Source organism: Alosa alosa, chromosome 3 (assembly GCF_017589495.1).
Source record: "Alosa alosa isolate M-15738 ecotype Scorff River chromosome 3, AALO_Geno_1.1, whole genome shotgun sequence".
In the NCBI taxonomy this organism is placed as follows: domain Eukaryota; kingdom Metazoa; phylum Chordata; class Actinopteri; order Clupeiformes; family Clupeidae; genus Alosa; species Alosa alosa.
The window spans coordinates 36,451,249-36,467,313 of record NC_063191.1 but is presented as its reverse complement, the minus strand read 5'-3'; positions in this window follow the sequence as shown (position 1 = coordinate 36,467,313).

The window sequence follows — 16,065 nt, the reverse complement described above, 5'->3', positions numbered from 1 at the left end:
CTCAGCCGCACACTCTCTCAAGAGCCAAGAACATCATCAAGGACAATACTCATCTTGACCACCACCTGTTTCAACTATCTGTTACCCTCTGGTAGGCGTTAAAGGTCGATACAATCCAGTGCCACCAGATTTAAAAATAGCTTCTTCCCAAATGCAATAGTTTCCCTAAACAAACGTAGCTAGACAAACCCAGTCACTCACTGTCACCTCCTGCACTTCAATACTTGCACTTATCCGATCACTGCTCTTTTACTGTTTTTTTATTCTGTTTTTAATGTTGTGTAATGATTATTTATTGTATGCACCCAGTGGAGTAGCTCTCCTAATTTCATTTCAATTAAAGTCAGATCAGCGTCAGGGGCCTTGTGAAGCAGACCGCATGGTCCCTCTTAACCTTTCACATCTATCTTGCAAATATGAATACAAATCAGCAAGTAGCAAGTAATAATAATATTATTATTATTATTATAATTAATAATAATAATAATAATATTAATAATAATAGTAACAATAATGCAACATAAAGTTAATAACCCACAAGCTATGTGAACTTTGCAAACACCAAAAACACAGTTGCCCCATCCTGCCAACTGATATCCTTCTGTAGTAAAGTTGGCACCATTAAGCTGTGAAAGCTTTTCACATGTGTGAAGAGGTTCCAATCTGGTCTACGGAACTAAGCAGCGCATAGCCTGGCTGGCTCGTGGAAATGGCAGGTGTATCTGTCCTTCACACATGAATTATGGACAAGCTAAAATGTACTGCCTATGAAAGCATACATCAATCAGGTGGTAATTCCTGATTATTGTTTTAAATACGTCTATGTCTGTCCACCTTGTGTGTGTACAGGAATATAGAAGTTGGACAGTTTAATAAACATTACGTTTTTCAACAGTTTCTCTTCTGTTTCTCAAGAAGTCTACTCCAACTTCTGCATTGATGTGTCAATGCCAAGTATCAACTCATTAAACACACTATACAATAAGATACAATACTATTAAGATACAATACTATATTACACTATACTATACTACTCTATATATTATATATGATATTTTCCCCACACAAAATACTACATATATTATTATAGCACTTTATCACCTGGAGAGAAGAAATAGAGTGCAACCCAAAGCACTCCACAAACAAGACACATAACAAAAAGACAAAAGATGCCGGATGGAGCGGCGTAGTCGCCAGCGTAGCCTACCCGTGACACCAAGACACACAAGACAGACAACAAAACAAAGTAGACTGCATTTCCGGCGGGAACTGCGAAAGTGTGCTTGCCCTGGTCCGGTCACCAACGTGAGCAGACAGTGGCATACGCTATGCTGAACCTGGCTTGATCCAGGCATTGTAACAGTGCCTTTCAGTGTTGGAGCAGTGGCAATATCTCAAAAGCTCTAGGAGAGGGCTATTCAACTATTGGCTTGCGGGTTGAATGTGATTAGTTGGATTTTACCTGTGGCCTGCCTTCGAATTTAGCTTCAATGACTGAGATCAAATCAATAAAATAAAATGACAGCAGTGATTGGCTGCAAAATAAATAATGTCACGCTGCCTTTGCCTCTCAAACTGGGCTATCAGGTAACCTACAGAGGAATTGAAATTATGAAATATGACCAAGGCATTAAAAAGCTGCATGTTTGTCAGGATACTTTTTCACTGATTTATTTTAAAAATATGAGCTATGAGTGTGAATGTTATATATTCCATCCCACAAATTATGTTTTACTGGTTTATTTGACAAATAATCTATATGGATTTGCTCTATAAAGACCTTATGTCTGTTTCGGATTGTTTTGTGAGCCTGGGGTTGTTTTGAGAGCCTATTGATGTAGCCTATCTCGGATGTATCTCAGAATAAAGGAATACTTCATATTACTCTAAACCACCGTCTGTAAATCAACTGTATACTACTGTCTACATTGCACTATATTTCTTGACCTGTCTCTGTATATTTCATCACCTTTCTATACTTTGCCTCACATTGCAACACAGCTCAGATCTTTGGTTGCTATGGGGAGGCCAATCGTTCTAAATGGATGGTTGCTATGGCCAAAGGCCAGTTCTATCTCTGCCGTTCAGGCACGTGCAGAGAAGGGGGGCTACAGGGGCTCTAGCACCTGCCCTATTGACCCTTTGATGTCCAAGTGCCCTTTTGACAAGACCCGTTTTTTTACTTTTTAAAATGTGTAATACTTCCGCTAGTTCCAACGTGAATATTCGCTAAAATGTCTCATTAATAGTTTGTGTTAATTGAAATAGACCTCTCCAGAATAAGCCTTCGCCCTATCTTCAGATCCATCCAACCTTGATTCGTCAAATGTCTATGGGAATAACATGGCGTTTTGAAAGATCGTACCTGTCAAACTCTGTAGGTGACAAAGTAGAAAAGCTGCTGGGCAGATTATTCTACACACTTCTGCCATCTAGTTTACTGGATTTTTGATTTTCGGTGCCGCCTAAGAAGTATAGTCTATAGTATACTACTTAAACGGCACCGGACAATCAAAAAATCCAGTGGAAACTAGATGGCAGAAGTGTGTAGGCCAATCTGCCTACCAGCCTTTTCTACTTCACTACCTACAGAAGGTTTACCGGTATGATATTTCAAACGCCATGTTATTTCTCATAGACAATCGACGCCAGGAAGTTGGATGGATACGGAAGTTACGGAGGCGGACTTATTCTGGAGAGGTCTATGCCTTGCGGCCACCAATCCGTGACGTCATACATTCAGTGAACTCTCAGAAGGTGCACGCAGGCACAGTAGGAGACGTTTGGGAGCACGGTAAGGTCACTTGGCAGTTAGCCTATCTGAACATGCAATAGTATTCAGATAGAGAATAAAATGTTTAAAGTTGTTTCATGTTTAATGAAGTAGGCTATCAAACCCGTTTTAGCCATGTCATGGTCCATCCATTTCAATAACCTGGCAGCTTCGAAAATCTAAGGCTGAACGTTCATAACATATTCTGTTTAGGGGCCTATGTTATAGTAGCTTAGGTTAGTAGACCTAGTTCATAAAACAGAGTAGGCAAACCTTTTCTAAATTGTCATAAGCCGACGACATAGGCTACTGTTGTTTAACTAACCCAACTCCACACGTCGTTCTCTGTTTACAGTAGGCTACATTACGCGTCATTTCACTCAGTGGCCACACGCACAGCATGTGAAATCTGCAAGACACCAGCTTGCTAATGGTGGTAGTTCACTGCTTTGAATTTAATCAATAAGATGTAGCCTTAGCCTATGATCTCTGTGTAGACAATAGCCTAATGAAAACGGAAAAGACCGATCTGTCTGTGCCCTGGCTACAGTAGGCCTACAGTACATGCACTCCTATTGAATTTTCAGAACCAAGGAGAGAAATGAGAAAAAAAGAAAAAGTTAACACGTTTTCTGAAAATTTTGTTCCATGTGCCCTTTTTTTAAATTTGAGCCCCTGCCCCTTCAAAGGTCTCTGCACGCCCCTGACAGGGCTCTACAGTGCGCCCATTTCAGTCGCACATGCGAGTAAAAATGATGGCGTGCGAGTGCAAAAAAATATTTAGACGCACTGGTGCGAATGACTTCTAACCATGTCAAAGTTTGTCTACAAAATACACCGCAACATCAAGAAACATTACTGGTGCAAAAGAATCACGTCGCGAATGCAGCATAAAAACTACACCTCCCATCAACGTTAGCAGTTTCGCGTTGTGACTCGCTAGTAGTCGCTTCTATCAAATCCAAGAGCACGCAGAAAAAGTGGAAGTTAGACTAGCCAGCCAAGATGCAGATTGAAGAAATTAGTTCTTCTATCCACCGAATTCATCGGATATCGGAGGAACAGGATAATATTCTGAGAATGCAGTGAGAGAAGGAAAGGTAACCTAACATGCCTTTTAGCCCAGTTGACGTATTGGCTGCAATATGCAAAATATAGCTGTAGCGAACAGGCACAAAAGTAGCTTCCCATAATACTATCATTTTATTCAAAGGTAGATCGCTACTGACAACTCCAAGCTTCCACGCATGCTTGTTTGTTTACACCGAATACAAGCTGAAGTGCAAAACGAAAGTAGGCCTAACGTTTGCCTACTGCCCCCATCAATGCAGATATTTCAAATAAAAAGTAAAAGTAAAAAAATATATATATATCCTTAATTAGCCTATGTTGGGTTTTGTGGAAGAGAAAATGGACTGTTTTAGTAGTAGTATTAGGCAGTATGCAGTCAGATAGGTCACCATGGGCATATTTGGATTAGCTACAGATAAATTAGCCTACATTTGGCAGGATACTTGATATACAGGCTAAATGCAAATATGGCAATGTATTATACTATTTTACATTAACAAAATGTAGGAAAATAGAACAGACCGAAAATAAAGTAGGCACTGATCTTTAAAATCCTGTTTCCTGTAGCCTAAATGTTGTCAGTCATTCTTAATATTCGCAATTGGTGCACTGGCATGTTTAAGTGTTAGCTGCAGTGTAATGTTAGATTTTGTTTAAGTTAAGTACAGAACTGACTGTGCGCCCAAATTTTTGTCTGTGCTCCTAAATTTTTTAACTTGGGCGCACAAGTGCTCCTGAAAAAAAATGTTAGTGTAGAGCCCTGCCTGAGCATTATTGAATAAATCTGTCACCATATGCCTATGCCAACGTTTGCAAAGAAAACCTTTTAATTTGATTCACATGAAACGTTACATTTAATGTACATGTTGACAATGAGTAGGCTAGTTTTGGTTGTTGGTGGGGTTATTGCATCCCTTAGTTATGCCTACAATGCAAGTTCCCTCGCGATTGGAAGCTCCTGTAGACAATAGTAGACGCATTTTAAAACATCGCGTTAAGAGTCCTCGCCACTTCTGTCACAGACTTAGTGCTACTTTTAGGGCTAAAGTGCTAAATAGCAGTCCTAAAGTTACAAGTGACGAAGTTACGAGTGCAAGCATCTTATATCAAATGACCATGGCATTAGAAGCTACGCTAAACAACATCAATCCCAATTAGCAACATACATCTCCTCCCTATAGCTAGCCACACAAGAAATTAATGATACTAAATCTCTGCTTAGCATGCTTCTCCGCTTAGCATTCTAATAACAGAAGGGGCACATTTATGTTGACCACTACAACATGACTCATTATGTCTGTAACTCTATAAAACACTTACTTTCATAAAGGACGCACACCATCCAGCACATACACATGGAAACCGATTTTTAGGTATGGCTACTTGGCCACGAACTCAAAACGTGTCTCTCTGAAGCTCTGTTCTAGAATCTTTGCTCTGAAGGCTGCGTTGCTACGCAACATCAAATAAACGAAATGAGAGTCTTTTCAAGGTATTAAAAGTGTACATGTGATTACGAATGGATGTGTGTGGTTTGCAATTAGAATAAACAAGAAATAACATTTCCAATAATTTCCCATTCCTTACCTTAATTCTAATGATGTCACCGTATGTATGTGAAATGTAATACAACGATGCCACCTAGCGTTCAGATGTATAACATTAACGTGACATTTCCTGCTTGTACTGTCGTCAAATCCATGCTTTGAGGAAAACAATCTTTTTATCATAGTTTCCTCTTCAGTGAGCGATTACCAGGTCGTTTTTGTAACAGAGATGGCAGAGATGGTTTATTGTCCCTAGGTTTACAGAAACACCTATTCATATTAATACGTATGGAAATCAAGTTAACGCTGCCGACCACTGTTTGTCTATTACATGGCCCAGAATGCCTTGCATTTCTTTACAACAAAACAACTCAGTAAAACCTTATTTCCCGTAAACATATGAATTTGCATACTTGTAACATTTTAATAATACTCTCCCATCATGACATTTAACAATAAGGAAAAATTTAATTTGAATACCGTCAATGTGAAAACAACTGTATTATGTAAGCTATATATAGCTACTGTTCTCCTTGCCATTTTAGTTTGTAAGTCCATACTATCCCATGGCAGAGCATGGATTTAATGATTGGGCAAGGCTGCCCATAGACATTGTGCATACTTGGAAGGCATTGTGAATGAAGTACAACTCCAAATGTGAAAGGTGCTAGTTACCATATACGGGTGGGTGGTTTGCCAAATGCTGGAAACTTTTGAACTGTTATCTTTTTTTTTTAGCTTATGCACCCTCACATTGGAGTCCCGAGTTCAAATACAAAATTTGAACTCTGAGATATGGACGACTTCCTGTTTCGGAGCTTCGCTGCGTTTGGCTGTGACGGGCAAACGCTTTCGAAAATCAAATCCTTCTGGTAACTTTTGTGAAGCTTGGTCCAAGGATAATGTACGTCAAGTTTCGTGGCGTTCGGACCAAATTTGTGACCTGTGAAAATGTAGTTTCGCTTTCTGTTCAATCCAATATGGCGGAAGAACAACACGCCCACCTGACGTCATCTTCGCGACCAACTTACACCGGTACTGATCAGACGTTTTAAAGTTGGAACGGTGTCTCTGTCTTAAAGGGCCTAGGCGCTAGAGCTGACAAAAAAATTAGGGAGACGGGAAAAATAAAACTTAAGAAGATCAACTAGACTGCATTTCCGGCGGGAACTGCGAAAGTGTGCTTGCCCTGGTCCGGTCACCAACATGAGCAGACAGTGGCATACGCTATGCTGAACCTGGCTTGATCCAAGCATTCTAACAGTGCCTTTCAGTGTTGGAGCAGTGGCAATACCTCTAAAGCTCTAGGAGAGGGCTATTCAACTATTGGCTTGCGGGGTGAATGTGGTTCGTTGGATTTTACCTGTGGTCTGCCTTCGAATTTAGCTTCTATGACTAGGGGTGGGTGATATGGACAAAAAATAATATCTCTATTTTTTGTGATTTTGACGATAACGATAATTAGTCGATATCCCTTAAAAGAAATGTGTAAAAGTCTGAGTTACTTTACAGCTCATTATGTGAATAGCATCAATACAATAATAACAAATAACCTAACCTGTGACTTTTTAACCAAATCAACCAATGCATTGTCACTCTGACACATTTCCAATTCTGCCCCCACTTGTGTGTGTGGCAATGACATGGTCTAGCCAGCTACATTAGAGAAGATGAATAGGCCTAACAGTTTCCCAAGAGAAAGTCTGAAGCTGAAGTTCCCTTTACTTAGGATTCACTGTAAAACTAAGCAGACCAACAGAGTACATCTCAATCATTTCCTTCGAGGTTTTGTTTAAGAGAAATCATGTAGGCTAACATTCCAAGTTACTGAATAGAAACTAATGTGTTAGCTTATGGCTAATGTATATGAGAAATCCCATAGAGATGCTAACGGTTAGCATAATCAATTTTAGAGGGAATTTCAGTCCATTTACAAAAGGGTTAGGCCTACATGAGAACAGTTCTTTGTTTACCACTGACTATTAAAATACTCAAAGGCTAATGTTTTCTCTCCATATAATACCATGTAGGAAAAAACGTGACTCATCAATGCTACATGAACAGAAGTAGCTGCACGTGTGACAATGTGGACCCACTAGTGATCATGTGACACTTGCTCTGCTGCAGCCAGGGGCTTCTCTCGCATAGGCTACACCTCCTGGATTTAGTGAATGTATGGGGTTTCAATGCGTGATTTCGAGTGTTTTTTCCCCATAGGTAATTTAAATACTCGATAATGTAAATTTGCACATCTTTAAAACAACAATCACGATATTATCGCAGATGATATATATCGCCCACCCCTATCTATTACTAAGATCAAATCAATAAAATAAAACAACAGCAGTGATTGGCTGCAAAAATAAATGTCACGCGTCTTGCACCTCTCAAACTGGGCTATCGGGTAACCTAGAGAAAAAAATTGAAATGATGAAATATGACTAAGGCATTAAAATGCTGCTTGTCAGGATACTTTTTCACTGATTTATTTTAAAAAGTGTGAATGTTATATATTCCATCCCCTAATTCTGTTTTACTGGTTTATTTGACAAATAATCTATATGGATTTGCTCTATAAAGACCTTATGTCTGTTTCGGATTGTTTTGAGAGACTATTGATGTATCTCAGAATAAAGGAATGTCCACAACATTAGTGATGTTTTTTTGTGTGTGTGAATGTATTTTACTTAACTCATTGAATGTAGCTGGATACTCATGAACGCATGTCTCTAATAGCCACAATAGGAGTAATTTTAGCAACACCATATTTTGTGTGGCCCATAACGACCCAGTGGATCATGAAAATGTGCCAAAATTCACATTCCTTGCTTGTTGTTGGTACATTCATCCCATTCAGATTGCCACTTATCTGAGATGTAAGAGTTCAGTATAGGTTTAAGGTCTGGGGCAGGGATTTGACATTCTGTGACTTCTTCATTGAGGGCTTGCTTGGCAGCACTGTCCGCTTTCTCATTTCCCCTCAGACCAACATGGCCTGGGACCAAGCAAAAAACTACTCAAGTTCTGGTTCTTTAGACGTTCTAGTTGATCAAGCTCAGCTTTGGTTGTACTTTTTGTGTGTCATTAAAGCCTACTGGAAAGATTTTTAATTGCAATTTAATTGAATACCAATTTACTTTTACAATTAAATTAATTTATCCCTGTCACCCATAGTTTTCTATTTATTTACAAATGTACATAGGCCTACTGTAATTACATTTATACATAGTTATTCTACAGATCTTTATACTATTCATCCTGCACAGACGTATTCTTACTTCTCTTATAATGTTGTTTCTGCACTACAATGACACCATTTCCACACTGGACAAAAAAAAAGAGAAAAAGTCCGCTTCAACCAGGGTTTTCTGCTCTCACTTGTTTTTATTTTTCCGTGACATTTCTGTCAGGGTTGTGCATGAGGACCCAAATGCAAGACTCCACCAGGCAGAATTACAGACAAAAACAATTTAATTCTTAACACAAACATTCAAAGACTTACTTACATACAAACAGGACTTGGGCTAGACAGGGTGAAACAGAGAGACGATCCGACAAGGAACAGAGAAACAGGAGGGTAGAAATACACAGAGCAATTAACAGAGACCGAGGACTGGACGAAACCAACAAGACAATAACAGGTAACAGGTGAGGAGGCAGAAATGGAGGGAAAACAAACAAGACAGGAAGCACAGACCAAATAAGGAGATAGGGCGGAGACAGATGACAGGCAGGTAACACAAAGCACATGGGGAACAGGCAAAAACAAACACAGGACAATACACAAAATGGCCACCAGGGTGGCACAAACTCCAACAGTCCGGGCCAGATCCTGACCGTTTCAGGTAATCACCCTTCTTCAGACGTCTACTGTTTCCACACTGCACATAGCTGTATGTTATGTACATATCTGTTATATATTTGTCATATTGAATATCCATATGTATTCTGTTTTATTATATTCTGTTAATACACTGCATTTTATTATTTCTACTATTATAATGTTACTGCTACATCTACATACATTATTCTACTTATTGTATGAGATAACTGCTAATACACTGCACATATTTATATTTAATTCATATTACTCTAAACCACCTTCTGTAAATCAACTGTATACTACTGTCTACATTGCACTATATTTCTTGACCTGTCTCTGTATATTTCATCACCTTTCTATACTTTGCATCACATTGCATGTATACTGTAGCTACATGAATCACAGCTAAGATCCTTGGTTGCTATAAAGGCCAGTCGTTCTAAATGAATGGTTGCAATGGCCAAAGGCCAGTTATCTCTGCCGTTGTCAAGCGGGCATATCCTAAATTTATCTTATTTTAAACATCTCTATTTTACTTAGCCTACTTCCATACAGTGAGTCCCATTAAGAAGTGGCCACTTCATTCAAGGCTTACCGTGATTCACGAAAGCAACATTATTAAATGAATCTGTCACCATATGCCTATGCCAAAGTTTGCAAAGAGGAGAATCTTTTAATTTGATTCACAATGAAACGTTACATTTAATGTACATGTAAACAATGAGTAGGCTAGTTTTGGTTGTTGTTGGCGGTGTTACTGCATCCCTTAGTTATGCCTACAATGCAAAATTGTTCCCTCGCGGATTGTTAGACGATTTCAAAACATCGCGACGTGAAATGCCACCACAAAACATTGTTTGTGAATCGGTCTTATTAGGAGTCCTCGCTTAAGCTGTCACAGACTCAGGCGCTACTTTTAGGGCTAAAATGCTTCCTGAATTACTCTTAAAAAATAGGTCCTAAAATTACGAGTGACAAATTACAAGTACAAGCATCTCATATCAAATGACCATGGCATTACGCTAAGCAACATAAATCCCATAACGTTACAGCAACATCTCCTCCCTATGACCTAGCTAGCTAGCTTCTATAGCCACACAAGAAATGAATGATGTTAAATCTCCACTTAGTATTCTAATAACAGAAGGGGCACATTTATGTGGACCACTACAACATGACTCATTATGTCTGTAACTCTATAAAACACTTACTTTCATAAAGGAAGCACACCATCCAGCACATACACATGGAAACCGATATTTTAGGTACTTGGCCACGAACTCAAAACGTGTCTCTCTGAAGCTCTGTTCTAGAATCTTTGCTCTGAACGCTGTGTTGCTAGCCAACATCAAATAAACAAAATGAGAGTCTTTTCAAGGTATTGAAAGTGTACGTGTGATTACGAATGGATGTGTGTGGTTTGCAATTAGAATAAACAAGAAATAACATTTCCAATAATTTCCCATGATAAATTACATAATATTTGCACCTTCCTTACTTGTGAAGCTCACACCGTATTTCAAGTACACTAGTGAAATGTCAGAGCCGTATATATACGGCTCTGTGATATGTAATACAACGTTGCCACCTAGCGTTCAGATGTAGGCTATTTAACATTAACATGACATTGCTTGCTTATTGTTTCGTCAACTCCATGCTTTTAGGAAAACAATCTTTTTATCATAGTTCCCTCTTCAATGAGCAATTACCAGCTTGTTTTTGTAACCGAGATAGCTGTTTATTGTCCCTAGGTTTACAGAAACACCTATTCATATTAATACCAAAGATTCTAGAGCGCTACGCGCAAGATGGATTACTGGCTGGAAAATACGTTGGATATGTTGAAGTACGTTCTATGACTCTATGGGCGCCATTTTTATAAGCTCAGGTGTCGTCACAGACGCTGGCTACCGTGGGAATCCTATGGCACTGATCCTAAAATGTTATCAATATTTGTTCTTTAAAGCTGTATGTTGAAATTACGAGAAACCCAATAGACCACACCATGTCTAGACCAGTTAAATATTGTATAAAGACAATGTCGAATTATTTCCAAGGGTAAATTAGGCTAGGGCACTGACATCTGTCCATCATCCACCAAAACTAAGTTCAATAGGCCTATGTTTGGGATATAGTTAGTATAGTTACAGTTAGGCTACTGAATAACTGTAACGTCCATTCCTGCATTAGGCCTAGGCCTATTCATATAGCCTATTTTTTCTCCATGATTGCTTATTTAATATATGGATTAGCCTTGACAGGCTACATTATTTCATAGAGATGTGCGTAGTGTAGGCTACAGCACGCATTCTCTCCCTGCGCCTCTCTCCCTCAAACGGGTTCAGCCTGCATCTCCCCTAAGCAAATCAAAACGGTGGCTTGTGCAATAACTAATTCTTACAGTTTCTCTGTACAAGCCAATAAGGTGAAATTGTGTACCTGACAAGTTTCGGCTACCTTGCCTCTGTAGCCTTCATCAGAGGTGTCACGTGATGTTGGTGTGACGTCGTCTGAGCTGTGTTATATAGTTTTCCATCCCACCTGATGTGGTGGGATGGCCGTGTCCCCTGGGGTGCTCCGGGGGGGAGGGGGGGCCCCCTCTGCTGTCTGGTGGTTTTTCATACAGCCGGGGGCGGCCCTGCAGGACTGTGTCCCAGGTGTGGGATAGCTGGTAGGCTCCTTCATCCCGGTTCAGTCTTTGGGGCCCGCTTCCTGATTTCAACCGCCTCTTTGATCCATCGATGGAATTTGTTGCTTTCCGTTCTGATGACCTTGGCTGCGTCCCAGTTCATAAGATGGTTTTCCCTCTTACAGTGGTCTGAAATGGTTCTTGTGTTGCTTTCATTCTTGTTGCACGGGTGAGCGTTCCAGATGTTTCCTTTTCACATTCTTTCTGGTGTTCCTTTTTTCGTGTGCTGAATTGCCGGCCTGTCTCTCCTATATACGTTTTATTGCATGTTAGGCAAGGGATCTCGTATATCACATCACACTTTTTCTCAGGGGGAATCTGATCCTTAGGATGTACTGTGTGAATATGTACATCACTGGTGTGATGATGTGGTGTTTCCTCATCGCTCGCTGTACGCGTTCTGTGACCCCCCTGACGTATGGGAGGGTGACCATGCCTAGGTTCTCAGGCCTAGAACCTTTTTCCTTTTTCTCCTCCTTGTTATTTCTCTGGACCTCTCTCTTGCCTTTGTTTATGGGCCAGTTTGGGTAGTTGCAAGCTTTGAGTGCCTGTTTTATGTGGTTCTCCTCCTCCTCTCTGTCATGGTTGTCAGTGATGACCTTGGTACGGTCATATAGGGTGCGGACCACTGATAGCTTGTGTGCTGTGGGGTGCTCTGATGCCCATAGTAGATACTGGTCTGTGTGTGGGTTTTCTGTATATTTTATCTTGATGCTACCATCCTCAATGTGATGATGTATTTTCATGTCCAGGAAGGCAATGGATCTATGTTCTTCCTCCTCATGAGTGAATTTTATGTTTCCAGTTTTCGTCTATGGTGTTTAGATGGTCTGTGAGTCTTCGCGGTGTGGCCGGTCTTGATCTTCTCCAAGATGTCGTCCACATAGCGTCTCCAGAGGGTCAACCTACATTCTTTGGGAGCGGTGGCGATGGCTTTGGCTTCCAGGTCCTCCATATAACCAGCTCAGACGACGTCACACCAACATCACGTGACACCTCTGATGAAGGCTACAGAGGCAAGGTAGCCGAAACTTGTCAGGTACACAATTTTACCTTATTGGCTTGTACAGAGAAACAGTAAGAATTAGTAAAACAGTAAGCCTAATGAACCTCTTCAATATATTGTGCAATAACTGTTCATGCAGACTTCAACTGGCGTGGTAGCCTACACAACTTTGCAAAGTCAACTTGAATGTATCAATTTTGAACAAAGTTAGTATTACCCTATTTAACACAACGTTGTCTGTTGCGTTGTTAATTGCAAACGCAAATTTATTCAAACAGCTAAGGAATTAACTGTAGCTTAATTTGTGGAGATCGAAGAGAAAGCATCTGTTTGACATAGGCCTACGCGCAGCCATACCGCACGGTCTACTTGTCAGTCTTGCCCGTCCGATTAGAGGGCTTTCCTTCGTTTATGCTCACCTAAAAAGACGCGCATGCAAGTCAACACTGCGCTGAAACCTCAAGAATCAGTCAAATCGCGAAAAGCCACAGCTCCGTTTAATTGTCAGGTGTGATGAAATGCGTTCATATTCCACTTCTTATGTCATAAACGTTGAATGCCTGTGGAAAGGTTTTGTGGTAGGATTGTCCAATGGTCAGTGTTGTGTGACAGGACCCTCAGGTTTATCCAACTAAATGGATGTACACAGAGGCAGTAGTATAAACAATGTTGTATTTATTATTTCTTTTCTTTGTTTAAAACGGAAGGCAGGGGTGTACAGTAGGTAAAACAGATAGAAACAAAATCACAGTACACAACACAAAATAATTAAAGAAAACAAAAACAAAAATGTAATACACATAACCATAAATTAAATGCCCAGTGGATTGGTGGCTGCTACACGGCCTGAACTAACACAGGTACAGTAACCCTCGGATGGCTGCCCAGCCCCAAAAAGTGATCTATGGCCATACACACACATGCAAACACAAGTGTAACACTCAAGCTTTCTAAGTACAACCCACACGAGTATAAATAGGTGTTCAGTACACGCTCAACCACTAGAATGTGCTCTCACCGCAAACTAGGGGAAGGCGGCGGTCCTAGAGTACCTTAACTGTGTGTGACCTGATAGACCTAGCAGGCCATACTAGCAAACAGGGGGAAGGAGGGGGCATTCAATAAAGGAAATAAGACAAAACAAAACCAAGACAAACACGTTATTCAGCGCCAGTGTAGTGCTACAGCTACCATTAAAGGGGTGATAGAATGATTATATAGGGTATTTGGTGCTGGTCCTTAAGGTCTCTGAATAGGGTGTGTAACATTGGTTGGGCTGAAAATGGCATATGTGCTGTTCTATGCGGCCTAATGCAAGCCTGGTTAAAAGCCCTAGAATGAAACGAGAGGTTTTCTCCTTTTATGGTATGCTCATGAATATTTAGATGAGCTGTGCGCTGATTGGTTGGTTTACAACGAATTTGAAGCTGCGGAGCAAACGCGCGTCATGGCCACAAGCACTCACTCACTGAAACATCGAAATTGTTGATATGGACACATTAGGTGTTGAACCATATATGTATGAGCCAGAATCAGAGGAAGAATCTGATGTAGAGGAGCAACCAGTCGCCCATAGATTACAAATGACTACTTCAGAATGGTACGTTTTTTCATTTATCATTTACACGTAGCACTACACGTTAGCTGTAATACTAATGTAATAGCCTACTCACACTTCAGTGTCCTAGCCTAAGCATAACGTTGTATTAGTCTTATGTTAACTTCGTGCAGATAGCTATAATGAAATGAGTGCTGCTCGCAAGGAAAGTAGCCTATACTCTCGTTTTAGTCAGTATATTGTTACCGTTCTCTCCTGCTGAATGGGTTATCTGATTAGGAGTTACCTACATTATTTGCCACGTAACGTTAGTAGTAATATGTGATCTTACAACAGGACGTCCAGTTAGCTGGGCAAGAGACTATTTCCGTAGTACCAGTTCAGTATGTTATGGTCCGTAATGAAATGAGTAGCCTACTGCTCACCGCTTCAACAAAAAATATTACCACTGTCATGTCACGAGAGGTAATATTTTTGTTGACGCGAGCAGTAGGCTACTCATTTCACAAACACCATAACCTACGAACTGCCACTACAGAAATAGTAGGCTCTTGCCTAACTAACTGGACATCGTCCTGTTGTATATATTATTACATGTAACGAAGATAATAATCTCATAACCAGATGACCTAATCAGCAGTAGGCTAACTTCTATCCTGCTGATTATATCATCTGATTATAAGATTATTACCCTCGTTCCATGTAGTGATATGTGAACTTACAATTACATCCATCTCCCCTTGCCAGGTGTATGTGTGGAAACTGTGACCGCATGCCCCAGGAGAGAGAAAATATATGTTGCCGGGAAGTACCCCAGGTAACTAAAACTGGAGATATTTACTCAAGCTAATTTGTGCTTTCTGCTCATTCAAAATGACAATATAACAGCATGGTCTTTATATTTGTTTTTACAGGTCATGAGAAGAATGACCCAGGTTCCGGAGGAGATAACCTGTATGATTGACCATCCTGGCCTTGAACCGGTGTGCCTCAACATATATTCTTTACAAAATGCAATGAACATCTACAGAGCTGACCATGGGCAGTTGAGAATAAGAGGATGGAAAGGTGAGGACAATCTGATACAAGTGTTACCAGCTATATAATATAAATCAAATGTTTTTAGCCAATATGCATTCATTATTAGTTCAGCAGGTCACGAAAACACAGTTTGATGCAAACAGTAAAATGACAAACTTTATTTTGTTTCAACACAATCATACAGTGCTATACTCAAAAACTATAAAATATTCAAAAAATAAATAGTAAAAAAGTGTGCCTTTCCACTCTGATTTCTCTGAAGGCAATGCAGACACTTGGCCTACAGATCTTTCGTGAGCTGGTGCTGGGGTTTCCTTGGGCGAAGTGTCCGTGTTGTGATCCCCTCTTGTGTGAAAAGCGCGATAAGGAGGGAGTTTCCAAAAACATCAGGGCAGTATGTCGGGTTCAGACCCCCCCTCGACTGAACCGTGACACATGCTCAGCGACAGCATCCTCCCTGGAAGGTCTGGGAAGCTGAGCACACAAGTCTTGGGGCACATGAATCTGCTGGACGGCATCCACATAACGAAGGGAGTCATGGACGATCTCTTCGAACA